Here is a 16,021-nt window from a genome sequence, read left to right as displayed (position 1 = left end):
AGCCTCTGTTGTTTTCCCTGAAACAAACACAGTTTTTAGTTTATAAACTTTTTCATTTTTATAATTTTTCGTTTGATTAAATCCAAAACCTTTCTTTTTGAAATTACAATTATGGTTTGGTTTCTTTTCAAAACTATAACCACAATTGTAACCCATTTTCTTGTTAATTCTTCGTTGTTCTCTTGAAGTGTATTGTTTAGGTTTTCCGGAAAGATTTAAATCTTTTATTTCAGAAATATTAATTTCTGTGATTTTGAAAACCTTGTTAATCATTTCAAGTTTAACACTTCTTATTGGAAAAATCTCATCAGAATATAATTTGTCAGAATCTTTCAAAGTATATGCAACTTTGACCGGTTCATCATTCAAATTAAATTTTGATAACAAAAATTCCTTATCATAAACCCGTTTGTCTTTTTTGATTGTTGGCTTTGACGTATCGGACTCATACTTTGACTTGGGTTTGGACTCCATTTTTGACTCCTCACTGTCATCTTTATCCAACACCTGATCGACCACACTTTTTATCAACTTTGACTCATGATCAGTGTCGGACGATGTGTACATGACATCAATATTTTCTTGCAAGTTATCTGATGGCCCAGACTCCCATTGTAAGTTAATTGCCTTTTTGACTCTTTCAGAATTTGGATTTCGAGGCGAATATCCATTTTCGACCGGGGGCGGACATCTATTGTAGACCACACTTGGTTTCTTACCAGAAAGTTTCACTTCATCTTTGTCCTTCGTCACGGATTTCTTTTCTTCCGAAGTCTTTACTTCTTCAAATGTCTTCAAACTCTCCACAATCGGATAAATCCTGTCAACAACAAAGGTAGAACATGAGTAACTATCCAATAAATTTTTAACTCTCTCAGTTTCTATTCTTTGTGTTGCCAGCTTCAATTCCAGATCAGCACATTTCTTTGTGTAGAAGTTGACATCATCAAGCTGTCTCATGTAAGCTCATTTGAGTGTATTCATTGCTACAGCTTGTTCACTGTTTGACTCAGTGTACTTGTTAATTTCTCTATTCATTGTATCATATGATTCTTTTAATCTCTTTATGTTATGTAACAGTTCATTGTTCTGCTTGATCAAAGAATCACAATTCAAGCACTTTTCAGAAACTTTGACAGCTTCAGTATCAACTTTGATTTCAAACTCTGGAACGTCTTTGACTTTTCTGTTTGATTGGAAAAACTCATTTCTTTTCTTTCTCTCGGCTTCAGCTTCAGCTTTTAACCTTTCTTCTTCTTCTTCTTCTTCTTCTTCTTCTTCTTCTTCTTCTTCAATTTTTCTCCATTTTTCTTCTTCTGCTTCTCTGACTTTTCTGCATTTTTCTGCCCATTTCAGATCGTAAGCATTAGCAATAAAAGCTTTAACATTTGACGCCTCTTTTGACATCTCTTTGGCCATGAACTCTTGGTCTGGGCAGAAATTGTCCCAACTAAAGCCTTCATACAACTTTTCATCATCTTGATCTGCCAAACACACTTTGCTGTTTGTTGGAAGATATCTATCCCAGCTAAAACCACCATCCTTGCCCTGATTGACTAGACACGCTCTTTTTGAATATTCAATCACACTTCTCCCATGTGCAGTTTGTGCCTGATGCGGTGCTTGTTGTTGTTGATATGGTTGTGGTGTGACTTGATGATAAATCGCCTTTTTGTGGTAGTCGTTGTTACCAAAAGGGTTTTGAGCTCCATTCGCTTCACGATTTGTGCACTCCCTCTTGAAATGCCCCTTTTCCCTGCAACAAAAACAAGTAACTTTAGACTTATCAAAACCTAAAGTTGACAGATGAGCCTCGCGAAAATCATCTCTGCCTGTAATTTGTTTGAACTTTTCAGCCCGTCTCAACACACTAGCCATGCACCATTTAATATCAATTAATTCCATCTCCTCGGCATCGATTTGATCATAATCCTCTTTCGTGAGCATTGGATTATCGATCCTCCCTGCAACTAAGCCTCCGTAGGATTCAAGCACGGTCACTAATAAAGACATGTGGTTTTTAGCAACTTCCTCAGTATAGTTCTGATCATTTTCCAGCTTTAGGGCAATATTGCATTGAAGAACTTTGCCACTCTTTGTTGTAGTAAACTGAGGATCATTTGTAGGAAATGAAGAGAATCCTGTTGTGCTGCTTGATCCCTGAGATGGTTTTTTCTAGAAGAACCTTTTGCATTGTAAGTTGTTTCAACCTTTGGAGAGAGATTTGTCTTTTCACTAACACCACTCTTGATATACAGATTGATGTCTTGTTCTCTGTCGTAGTTCTTCATCCTGGCAATCTTTCGCTGCTCCATCTCTTGAGCTTCCAGGTGTTTGATGAACTCTCCCAGTGTTAGCTTTTTATATTCTTTTCTGTTGTTTCTCAGCATCATCAGAAAAGTTCCCCAGATTTCATGTGGTAGCGCATCTGCAAGTTTTTCAATCAATTCATCAGTATCTTTTTTAATTCCAAGTTTCGACATATTTCTCACTAAGTTACAATATCTTTCAATAATTTGCTTGGTGTTTTCAGATTTCAAACCCCGAAAAAGATCAAATTCTTTCTTCATGAGAGACATCTTGTTTTGAAGCATATCATCACTTCCTACAAATTTTTCTTCCAATTCAGTCCATATCGAATAAGCACTTCCATCATGTTGAAGCAATATCAAAATGTCCTCTTTGATTGCTTGCTGAAGCAAACTCACCATCAATTTTTCATCTCTATACTTGTTTTTCTCCTCAGCACTCATTTCTCTAATTGTTTGCTGAATACCATTTCTCGCAGGCCTTACATATGGTTCTTCAGTGTGTTCCCATGCATCTAAGTGATAAGCTTCAACCTAATTTCCAAAACGTTCAGACCAAGCATTGTAATCATCAATATCCATGAGCTTAGGCGGTTTCTGAGATGTCCCGGTTTCATTTTCAAGCAAAGTACTCTGAGTGATGTTCATTGGTCTAGCAAAGGCGTTATAAAATTCGTTATCCATTGTTTAAATTTCAAAAGTTCACAAATTTTCAAGTTCGAGCGAAATTAGGTTCTGGAGCGGAATCAATCAAGTGTTGTTCGAGCGGAATCTCAATTTAACTTGGAGCGGAATCACGCTATAGCTTGGAGCGGAATCACGAAGTTTGTTTTTCGAGCAGAATTATATCTGATGGTCAACTGGAGCGGAATCAACTTTTTACTTTTGGAGCGGAATCCCGGTTTCGAGCGGAATCAAGTAGAACCTTTGGAGCAGAATCTGATTTTTGGAGCGGAATCAGATTCTGATTTCGAGCGAAATCACAATGATGTCATCATTTGCACGATCATTTTAGAGCGGAATCAAGTAAAACTCAGTTTTTAGATCGATTTTAGCTTCGAAACTTTCAAGGATTAATCAATTCATGATTGCGAGTGTTGTGTGTGAAATTGAGCCTGTTTTACCGTGAAAAATTTTCAAATTTGAAGAAGAAGGAGTAGAAAATCAGAAAACACAGCTGAAATGGTAAGAACTCTTCCTCCTGAGCTCTGATACCACTTGTAGGATCGTTTTCGTCCCTGAATGAGTCGATCAGAAGAATTCATGTCCAAAACAAGAGGCGAAAACTAATGTTTTGGTGCAATCTCAGCCGTATTCACTTTTAACTGTTGTTTTATTGATCTATTGATTCGATTACACGTCCTAACAACACTTCGGCAGCACTTCGTGGCTCACCGGAAGACAACACACCTAGAACTATGATTTCGCTCCAAATGACAACCCTATTTATAGCCGGCCTGATTCCACTCCAACACGTATAAGAGGAATCACATTACGAGCGAAATCAGGTTTTACGTTTCGGGCGGAATCAGGATTTAACTTTCGGGCGAAATCAGACTAATTACACTACGAGCGGAATCAGAATGTTAAGAGGTTTCGCTCCAAATGACAAGATGTCATTTGGAGCGGAATCACTTCCAATGACATAATTCTTGGATTCCGTGCCCTGTTCTAGCCTATTCTACGCTAGACTCGATACAAGACGTAGGCGACAGACAGATGCACCAACAATATTTCTAAGTGTTTATATTTTTAGAAAATTTTGCCATAGTTTCCCCTAAAAATGGAGGTTTCCATGCTTTCAAGCATATCATTTTCTTTTGTAAAAATCATCACAATCAATTCACAATCAACCCTAAATAACTTACACTTACCAATTTGCCAAAATCATGTTTAATCTACTACTTCATGAACTTTAAAGTTTATGAAAATTTGTAGTAACTTGGTAGTGTGTTTAGTAGGTTTAGTTACCCTTTAAAATGTGTTTACTTCTTTAAAAGCTTTATTTTTAAAGAAGTTGGGTGTTTACAACTTCCAAACACATTTTCTAAAAATGCTTCTTTATGTAATCTTATTGTTACACAAGTGTTTCTACACTTGTTTAACCATTAAAAACAATTTTGGTTTATGTAAGAGCCAAGTTTATATAAATCTTGTTATTTAACTTAGTTTCTTGAGAAAACTATCTTGGAAATCATCCACTTACAAGACTTGTATTGTGTTTAAATCATCATTACATATGAAAACAATTTTATTATTCAAGTTCATGATTTCATAAAGTATGATCATCTTGGTCTTTCACAAGATCATCACCTCAACTTGCTAGATCATGTATTTAATAACAATCTAGTAAGTTTCATATGATGATAAACATCATAAACACAAAAAAAAAACAAATCATCAAGTATGACATATATACTAAAACAACATATTTTCTTATGGTAGTGAGCTTGATGTTAAGAGTTATCTTCTTATTCTTTGATGTTCTTCAAGATTAACAACACACATCATCTTTTAACCAACTAAATATGAAGTAACAAGAGATTATAAGAGCCTTACTACTAGCACAAGGCTAAGGATGAAACTCAAGAAGATGAAGATGATGAATGTGATGGATAAAAGCAAATGGAAGAGGTCCTTCAATCTCCAAGAGCTCCAAGCTTACTTATATACCTTCTTACACCTTGTGATGAGTATGGATTGTATGAAAATGAGATGAAGATGGTGGTGGTATGGGTGGTGGCTCACGGCCGTAAGTAAGGGAAGAGAAGGAGAGAGTAAGTGTGTGTTTAGCTTAGGTCTTAACCAAATAGTTACCATTTAGTTTAATTTCAAGTGTTTGTTACATGTATTAGTTACTAGATATTTTGTATAGGGTGTTATGATGTTTCGGGTAGTGTCCGGTTGTTCGGTTAGATACCGGTTCGTTAAAGTGCTAAACTATACCGTGTAGTGTGCTTTATGTTGTATTTTATGACAGTTTCAGTTCCCGACACTTAGGAAAGTATTCTAGACCTTTATATCACAATTCTGCATTATATTTAGTTGTTAAATTGCTGAAAATTGCTGAATTTATTTATTTTCTGCGGAATTTTGCAGTTTCAGTGTGTTTCTGGCACTTTCCGGCACCTATGTTTTCACTAGGAAGGCAGTTTTGTAATCCCTACTTCCCTGCACACTATGCTAGTGTAACACATGGTCCTGCGGCTTATTTTGTGTCCTTACATCATGTCCGTCTAAGTATTGAACTCCCGTCAGTATTTTTAGTTTGTCTGATAGTTGTGCCAACTCTGTTCTGAGTATTAATAGAATTTATATTGTGTTGCATGTAGTAATGATAAAAGTCTTGCGACATGAAATGCCATTGTATGTATATAACAGTAATCAGAAATTCATTCGTCTTATAAACTAGATCATGCACAGTCATTAAAGCACAGATTACTGTCTAATTATTGTACGAAATGTACGGAAAAGTGACAGTTGTCACATTCTCCCCCCGTTAAAGGAATTTCGTCCCAAAATTCAAGCGATGCCAACGGTCGCAGGGGAGTTGTGAATCAAATGTGGTCACTTAGGTTTAAATTGGTCTTCATGTTCCCAAGTAACTCCGGGACATGATATGAATTCCAACAAACTCTAACAAATCAATTACGACTTCTCCGGGTCTTGCGGACTCCCAGCCTGCAACCTCAATAGGTTCTTTAATAAATTGGAGTTTGTCGTTGACATGAATCCTGTCTCTCAGACTGAAACACTCAGTATCTCAGACTGAAATACCCAGTCTCTCAGACTGAACCACCCAGTCTCTCAGACTGAAACACCCAGTCTATCAGACTGAAACACCCAGTCTCTCAGACTGAAACACCCAGTCTCTTAGACTCCTCTAAAAGCTAGACACGTGAAACGTGTCGTGATCACTGCTGAATTTCTCAGGTAATTTTAGCTTGTGAGCCATGGTCCCGATCCCTTCCCGGATCTCGAAAGGTCTAATATATCGTGGGTCCAACTCCCCATGCTCTCCAAATCATACCACGCCTTCCCAAGGCGAGACTCTCATTAAAACCATACTTCTTATCTCAAATTCCAACGGTTTCCGCCACTCATCGGCGTAGCCTTCCTGTATACCGCGTGCTGTTTTGATATGATCACATATCTAAACGATCTTGCCTGTAGTTTTTATGAACCAATGTGGGGCCAGTAAATTGTTTATCCCTGGTCTCCGTTCAACACAACGGGGATCGACACTTACGTTCCATCTAAAGCCTCACACAAGGCGGCCTGAACGATAGTGTGGTAATGTTATTGTAGGAAAACTCCACTATGGGCAGTGAGTATTCCAACTTTTCATCAAGGTTCATCACTCAAGCACGTAACATATCCATACAGTCCGTATCGATCATTTGCTCTGGCCGTCTGTCTGAGGGTGAACTGTAGTACTAAGGTCAAATCGTGACCTAAACGCCTATGAAATGCCTGCCATATCTTTGGCACAAAACGACCATCCCGGTCGGACATGATAGAATCAGGCACTCCATGACGTGCCACAATCTTTTTGGGCTTAATCTCTGCTAATTTCCCTTGCGCTGCCTTCCTCACTGTTTGGCAGGAAATGTGCACTCTCTGTGTGTCGATCAATAATCACTCAAATCATATCGTGACCCTATGGGTCCCTGGTAGCTTGTAATTAAATCCATTAAGATTCGTTCCCTCTTCCACATGAGGACCTCAGGCCGTTGCCACAGCCCTGATGGTTTCTGGTATTCGGTCTTAACTTCGGCATAAGTAAGACATTTACCCACATAGGTAGCTCTATCAGCTTCCATCTTGGGCCACTTATACTAATCCTTCTAGTCTTGGTGCCTCTTGCCGGATCCAGGATGGGTCGAGTACCTGGACCTATGAGCCTTGTCCCACAATAAATGTTCGTAAATTGCCGCGAAACGAAACCTAAAGTCGTTTCAGAAAGTGTATGGTTCTGTCTTCCTTAGGCAATACTGCACTTACATTCCATATGACGCTTCAGCTTGAAAGTTCTCTGGTTTGAGCATCTCATGCTCAGTTTCACGAATTCGAGTGATGAGTTTTGTCTGTAAGCTCAATTCTAAGGCTCGCTCCCTTAGAGGCTCCGCGCGTTCCTTGCGGCTCAAGGCGTCTGCTACAATGCTTGCCTTGTTCAGGGGATACCTAATCTCACAGTCACATTCATTCAGTAGCCTACTCTATCTCGTTATCTCATGTTAAAGTCCTTTTGATCGACGGTGTGCCGCAACCCTCGTGATCAGTAAAGATCGTGCAGCGTTTTCCCATACAAGTACTGGTGTCAAAACTTTAGCGTGCAATTGTTGTACCTAGTTCAGGGTCTCTGCTCATGATTCCTTTAATTAACGTGACGCATATGCGATGACGTGGTCTCGTTGCATCAACGCGCAATCGAGACTTCGTCGAGAAGCGTCACAAGTACCACAACTCTATTGATACTTTTAAGTGACGACAAGATAGGTGTTGACTAGGTTAGGGTTGTTAGCGGTTGAGCAGTCCTTAACAGGTTCTCTAGGGGTCGTTTGATACAGCCTACAATCCCCAAAAATTTTTTAGTTGCATCTTGTAGGACTCCTTAGTTCTTGATTGCAGGGTCGACATGAATCTCATTCTTATCCACCGTGTATCCTAAAGTTCTTACCTCGCGAATCCAAAGTCCGCTCTTTGACATCTTAGCACATAACTGTTCTTTCTCTAAGAGTCACCAGATAAATTGTAGATATTGCTCATGACCTTCCTTGGTCGTTGAGCATATAATTACGTAATCAATAAATATAATCATGACTTTATCCAGGTATGGCTTACACACCTGATTCATGAGGTCCATGAACACTGTCGGTGCATATGTTAAGCCAAACGGCACGACAAGGAACTCGTAATGCTCGAAGCGAGTCCTAAAGGTTGTTCTAGGGATATTTTCTTTCTGTATTTGTAGTTGAGGATATCCTGACCTCAAGTCGGTCTTCCAGTAGTAACTAGAACCTTTCAATTGGTTGAACGGGTTATCGATCCTTGGCAATGGATTCCGGTCCTTGATATCCGATTCTCTAAAGTTGATGCAAAATGGAAACTATCAACTTTCTTCTCGTGTCCTTAAATTAAGGATGTCATGTCCTTAATTCCCTCTGTCTAGCAGCTCTTTCAATTATATCTGAGGCTCATGTATCTCGGACGAAGCTAGTCAGTAAGGCGTCATTCGGCACTGGTGCCGCTCCTGGCACGAGGTTTATCCAAAACTCCTCTTTTTGTTGAGGGGTATTCCTGGCAAGTCTTCAGGAAAGGCTTCTGGAAATTTCTCCACCACGGAGTTGTCTCCTAGCTCCAGCTCCTTGGTCTCCTTATCGACAACATGAGCTAGGAAGGCTATGCAGTCTACTCGGAGGCGCTTTTGTGTCACTTCGACCAATGTGAGATGTCGCAGACCCACGGTCTTATGGGGCCTAGTACTCTTGTACCTATTGCAAGAAAGTTGTGTACTATAAGTGTTTCATCATTCGCAAGAGGGATGCGACTGATTTTCCTTATAACGAACAACTTCAGCTCTATACTTGGATATCCAATCCATGCTGACTACCATCTCATGACTTCCCAAGTCAATGGTAATAAAAGGTTCCGGCCTTCTGAGTTTCCAAAATATAAAACTTAATCGCCTCGTCAGCTTAAACTAACCTTCTATATGCCAATTCTAAAGAATACAGGACGTCTATTTTACTCGATACTAGACCAAGCAGTTTCTTAAGTTCTAAGCATACAAGGTTAAAGCTGGTGCCAGTATTAATCAAAAATAGATGCATAAGGTTGGTTAATAGGGAACGTACCCGTAACCGCATCTGGATCCTGGCGTGCTTCACGAGCTCCGATCGTGAAGACCCTTCCTCGCTTGGTTCTTCCCAGGGCAATTTTTCCTAAAGTGCCCTGCTTCACCACATCTGTAGCAACCTGGTACTCTACCATTATCTCTTCCGTCTGGATCCTTCGCCCAACAGGCATCCTTGTTGTGCCCTTCTTTTCCACACTTCCTTCACTTAGGCCTCAGACATTAACCTTCATGGTAAAAATTGCATTCCTCGCATCTCAGCTTATTCCCCAAGTATACCTTACCACCAGTCTTATTAGTGGCTCCATAAGCCTTACTGCCACGGGGCGGGTTCACTTCCCTTCTTTTGTTTGCTTTAGCGCTTCCATAGCTGACTTGGGTGGCTATCTTTAGGTTCGAAGACTTCCTTTTCTTATTGTCCGAAGACTCCACATGAGTCTCTTTCTTGTTTGTCTCTGATTCTGAAAACTTTCCCGTACGTAGAGCTTCTTCAGTAAGTGCGACACTTAATTCGATAGCCTCGGTGATGGTTGGAGGCTTTGAGGTAGTAACCATGCTCATGATTTGCGGTGCAAGTCCATAAATGAATCGCTCAATCCTCTTGAATTCTGGTTTGACTAAGTAGGGAACGACCCTAGACAAGTCATGAAAGCGTTGGACGTACTCAGTGATCTTCGGCCCGTCCATTTTCAAATTCCAGAACTCCACCTCAAGCTTCTGGATTTCGGCTCTAGAACAATATTTCTTCTCCATCATTTCCTTGAGCTCGTCCCAGCTCAGTGCATAAGCAGCATCTTCACCAAGGGTTTGAACCTGAAGGTTCCACCAGGAGAGTGCGCCATCCAAAAACAACCCTGAGATAAAGGTAACACTCCGCTGTGGTGAACAATTACTCATTCTTAGAACGGAGTCAGTCTTTTCTGCCCAACGAACAAATGCAACGGCGCCTCCTGTGCCGTCAAAGTTCAATGGCTTGCAGTCCAGGAAATGTTTATAGGTGCAGCCAGTTGGAGGGTTACTTCCAGAAGTGCCACCGTTGCGTTCAGAGCGGAGGGCTTCATGTCGCGCAATGTTGGTGCATCCGTCTCTCGTCTTCGTCTTGTATCGAGTCTTGTACTGTTCTATTTTGATCAGGGCACGAAAATCAAGATAATGGAAATAGGAGTGATTCCGCTTGAAATGACTTAGGTCATTTTCAAGCGAAATCATCCAATATCCTGATTCCGCTCGAGATGTTAAATGCTGATTTCGCTTGAATGTTTATGTTGTTATTCCGCTTGAAATGCATGTGGCATGTTCAAGCGGAATCTGTTCCCTATATATAGGGGTGTCTCAAGCGAAATCAAAGAACTCTTCATTCCGGTTTGCAACGAAGTGCTGCCGAAGTGTCGAATTGTTGTAAAAGCCATTCAATCAATACAAACGACAGTTTAGATTGTATTGCTTGCTGAGTTGACCTCAGTTTCTTAGTTTCCGCCTCTGAAACTGAGATAAACTCTTCTGATCGACTCGTTCGGGTCCGAAAACGATCCTACAAGTGGTATCAGAGCTCAGGAGGAAGAGTTCATACCAATTCAGCTGCATTTTCTGTTTTTCTACACCTTCTTTTCAAATTAAACATCATTTTATGGTTAAAATTGGCTAAAATTTCATCAGTACACTCGGAATTATGATTTAACAAATCCTTAAAAGTTTCAGGCTAAAATTCAAACTAAAACTAAGTATTTCTGTAATTCCGCTTGAAAAACATTGCATGAATGATGACGTCACAGTGATTCCGCTTGAGTTTTGGATCCTATTCTGCTTGAAAGTGAGATGCCGCTTGAAAGATTCTTGTGACTCCGCTCGAACAGTGTTATTTCGCTTGAAAGTTATAGCTGATTCTGCTTCAATCTTATTTCGCTTGAGACAACTTGTTGATTCCGCTTGAATCAATATTTCGCTTGAATTTGGTGTGTATATTCAAGCAAAATCAGTGTTTTGTTTGAGTTTGGTATTTCGCTTGAACAATTATTATTTGAAGTGTGGTTATTTCGCTTGAAAGACAGTCTTGAAAATTTCTTGAAATCTGAACCATGGACGAAGATTTTTTTAATGCATTCGCTACCCCGGTTACCCCGATCACTATTGAACATAACACAATGTTGGAAAACGAAACAGGGACTATGCAAAAGCCGCCTAAGCTAATGAATATTGAGGAGTATAAGGGTTGGGAAGGTCGATTTGAGAACTGGGTACAAGCAAATTATCTAGATGCTTGGGAATGTGTAGAGACAAAGTATGTGAGACCGACAAATGATGATGAAGAGGTGATTGCTATTAAAGATCTGGGTGCTGAAAACAGAAAGAAATATAAAGATGAGAAAATGATGCTAAGTCTACTACAACAAGCAGTGAAGGAAGATATTTTGGTCTTATTACAACATAACGGAAGTTCTTATACGATTTGGAAAGCGTTAAGATCAAAGTTTGTTGGTAGTCAGGAAATGATTAAAAACAAGAAATCTCTTTTAAAGAAAGAGTTTGATTTATTTCGAGGGTTGAAAAATGAGAGCACAAAGCAGATTATTGAAAGATATTGCAATCTTTTAGCCAACATGAGGAGGTTAAGCATTGAAAAAGATAATGAAGAATTGATTGAAAAACTTGCTGATGCGTTGCCACACGAGACTTGGGGAACTTATCTCATGATGCTAAAGAACAAGAAAGGGTTCAGTAATCTGACACTTAGCAAATTATTGAGAATATTGAAGCTCAGGAGATGGAACAGAGAAAGATCTCCAGGATGAAAGACTTCAATGGTGAACAAGACATCGGGCTTTACTACAAAGCAGGATTAAATGATAAAACCACAAATTTTTCTCCAAAGGTTGAAACTGCTTACAATGCAAAGCATTCATCCGGAAGTTCTTCAACAGGATCTAGCAGCAAAACAAGTTTCTCATCATATCCTTCATTTGATCCAAACTTGACAGTGACAAAGAGTGGTAGAAAGCTACAATGCAACATTGTTCTGAATCTGGATAATGATCAAGATTATACTGAAGAAGTTGCAAAGAGCCACATGTCTCTGTTAGGAGCTGTTTTAGAATCATATGGAAGTTTTGTTGCAGGTCGGATCGGGAATCCAATGCTGACTAAAGAGGATTACGATCAGATCGATGCTGAAGAGATGGAATTAATGGATATAAAATGGTGTTTCGCTAGTGTGTTGAGGAGAGCTGAGAAATTCAAGCAGATCACGGGACGAGATGATTTCCGTGATGCGTGTGTTTCTACTTTAGGGTTTGATAAATCTAAAGTTACTTGTTTTCGTTGTTGGCAAAAAGGACACTTCAAGAGAGAGTGCAAGAACCGCGAAGCAAGTGGAGCTTAAAATCCATTCAACAACGACAATGATTACTATCGAAAAGCAATCTATCATCAAGTTTCTCAATCATCAAGTCTACAAGAACCACAGGTTGCTCATGGGAGGAAAGTGATTGAAGATTCTTCAAAAAGAGCATGCTTGGTGGATCACGATGAGAAAAAATTATCAACAAATTTCAATTGGGATAAGTATATTTCAGCTGATGGCAAAGCATTGGTAATAGATCAAGATGATGAGAAGATGCCTGAAGGTTTTACCTGGGAAAACTTCAGCTGGGATGACTATTGTCCAGACAAAGAAGTATTAAAAGCTCACCTAGTTTTTGTTGCTCGAATAGAAGAAGATAGTGATGATGATGCAAATGAGTATTATGCTAAAAATATGAGAGATCATTTGAAGATGATGGCTGAAAGTGATAGTGAAGACGAGAAAGCCAAGAAGAAAAAGAAAAAGGCAAAGACACCGGTGAGTAGTGACGATGAGACTGTACCGGTAGTGAGACAAAGAGTGAAAGAAGTTCCAAAGTTCAAAATTGATGAAAAAGTTGATGCTAGTGAAATGAAAGTGAACTGTGAAACTTGTGTGATCTTGAAAAAGAAAAACAGTGAAATGCTTAACAACATGAACAGATTGAAGGAATCTTATGATGTTCTGAACAAAGCAATGAACATGTATAATGACACAAGTGAAGAGAAGGCTACAGCAATGAAGATACTTCAAGGAGCTTTCATGATTAAACAAAAAGTTGTGAACAATTACATCGAGAAGTGTGCTGCTCTGGAACAAAAGCTAGAGTTACAAAGAATTGAAACAAAAAGGGTTAATTGTTTGTTGAAAAGTTACTCATCTACTTCTTATGTAATTGACAGGATCTATCCTACTGTTGAAGGCATGAAGGCATTTGAAGATGATGAAGTAACTAAAGAAAAGAATGCTGAAAAAGTTTCTGAAGAAAAGACTCCAGAGAAAAGAACTGAGAAGAAGAAAGACACTAAGAAAAAGATTGACAAGAAAAATTCTGGTAAGAAACAAGGTGTCAGTTACAACAAATGTCGATTCACCTCGACTAATGTCGATTCACCTCGACTGGGACACCGAAGCACTCAAGTGGTCACAAGTACCATGAGTGGGGTTCGGTCATACCCGTTAGATCTAACCTTCGTTCCTAATTAAGAATTAATGGCATTTCAAATTTAGTCTATGCTCACATGATCTAGTAGTTCAGTTCATAGTCAATTCATACTGTTTAAACATTCGTAACATGTATTCCACCCCCGAGAGTTATAAAACCAAAAACAGTTAAGAGAAAAGGGGGACATGAACTCACAGTCTTGCGTCTTCAAAATCGTAACTCAAATCCCTTCAGCAAACACGACTACCTACAATGTACTGATGTCTATTAGACGGACGGGTCGTGCCTTGTCTTAGTATTTATGTTTTTGAGTTACGTTTCTTCTATGCTTCTAATATTATTCCAAGTTATATAATTATTGTCAAAATAATTAATATTTTAACTTAAATTATATTTTTAATTTTGGAATAATTGTTAAACAATATTTTTGTAAAATTACTTCTCAAGTATTTATACTTGCACTACCCTCCCAAGGATGGGGGTATCTCATACATGTGTATTCGTATTCTTGTATTTGTATAACTTGCCAAGTATTGGTGTCGTATTCCGACGTGTATTATCTTAATAAGTATCCAATATATATTTCTAAAATATATATTTCAAGAAGTATTTCTTAGAAAAATTATTCCTAATTTTTCTCTTGGCAAAAATATTTGTAGTTCCAAAACAATATATTTTCAAGTCTCACTTAGAAAATATATATAAACTTATTTTTATCTAAAATAATGTATTTCAAGTTTATTCAAGAAAATATATATTTTTCCCAAAAATCATATATCTTCCAAATATTCCAAGAAAATATATTTCTACTTCCCAAAAATAATATATTTTGTACTTGTCAAAAATATGATATAACTTTGTAACAATTGGAAAAATCATGTTTTCATTTCCTTTGTATCCAAAATACTATTTACCAAAATATATTTTGTGAACATAATTTCCGGAATCTTGTAAGTTACATTCTTGTTCGGTTTGCCAATATTTTGTGTGTAACTTATGTGTTTATTCCTTGAGATTTTTGGTACTATTTTGGATTGTAATTTCTTGATATTTTGTTAAGTTATATTATCTTAAATCCTAAAATAATATAACTAATACACAAAGTATACAAACAATCACACACATGTGTCTTCTAAATATATATCTTTCAAATACATATTTAGTCCTCTTATTTAAAAAAACCAACCTCCAATATTTGTATTTTTTTGTAACAAAAATTATGGCAAAGTTTATAGGGAAAACTCTTGGTTAAAAATACACTTGTAAATATTTGTTTGAAAATATATTTCTAAGTGTTTATATTTTTAGAAAATTTTGCCATAGTTTCCCCTAAAAATGGAGGTTTCCATGCTTTCAAGCATATCATTTTCTTTTGTAAAAATCATCACAATCAACCCTAAACAACTTACACTTACCAATTTGCCAAAATCATGTTTAATCTACTACTTCATGAACTTGAAAGTTTATGAAAATTTGTAGTAACTTGGTAGTGTGTTTAGTAGGATTAGTTACCCTTTAAAATGTGTTTACTTCTTTAAAAACTTTATTTTTAAAGAAGTTGGGTGTTTACAACTTCCAAACACATTTTCTAAAAATGCTTCTTTATGAAATCTTATTGTTACACAAGTGTTTCTACACTTGTTTAACCATTAAAAACAAGTTTGGTTTATGTAAGAGCCAACTTTATATAAATCTTGTTACTTAACTTAGTCTCTTGAGAAAACTATCTTGGAAATCATCCACTTACAAGACTTGTATTGTGTTTAATCATCATTACATATGAAAACAATTTTATTATTCAAGTTCATGATTTCATAAAGTATGATCATCTTGGTCTTTCACAAGATCATCACCTCAACTTACTAGATCATGTCTTTAATCACAATCTAGTAAGTTTCATATGATGTTTAACATCATAAACACAAAAAAAATAAATCATCAAGTATCACATATATACTAAAACAACATATTTTTTTATGGTAGTGAGCTTTATGTTAAGAGTTATCTTCTTATTCTTTGATGTTCTTCAAGATTAACAACATACATCATATTTTAACCAACTAAATATGAAGTAACAAGAGATTATAAGAGCCTTACTACTAGCACACGGCTAGGGATGAAACTCAAGAAGATGAAGATGATGAATGTGATGGATAAAAGCAAATGGAAGAGGTCCTTCAATCTCCAAGAGCTCCAAGCTTACTTGTATACCTTCTTACACCTTGTGATGAGTATGGATTGTATGAAAATGAGATGAAGATGGTCGTGGTGTGGGTGGTGGCTCATGGCCGTAAGTAAGGGAAGAGAGGGAGAGAGTAAGTGTGTGTTGAGTGTGTGTAAGATAATGAGATTAT

Source organism: Helianthus annuus, chromosome 11 (assembly GCF_002127325.2).
Source record: "Helianthus annuus cultivar XRQ/B chromosome 11, HanXRQr2.0-SUNRISE, whole genome shotgun sequence".
Taxonomy (NCBI): domain Eukaryota; kingdom Viridiplantae; phylum Streptophyta; class Magnoliopsida; order Asterales; family Asteraceae; genus Helianthus; species Helianthus annuus.
This window is presented reverse-complemented; position numbering follows the sequence as displayed.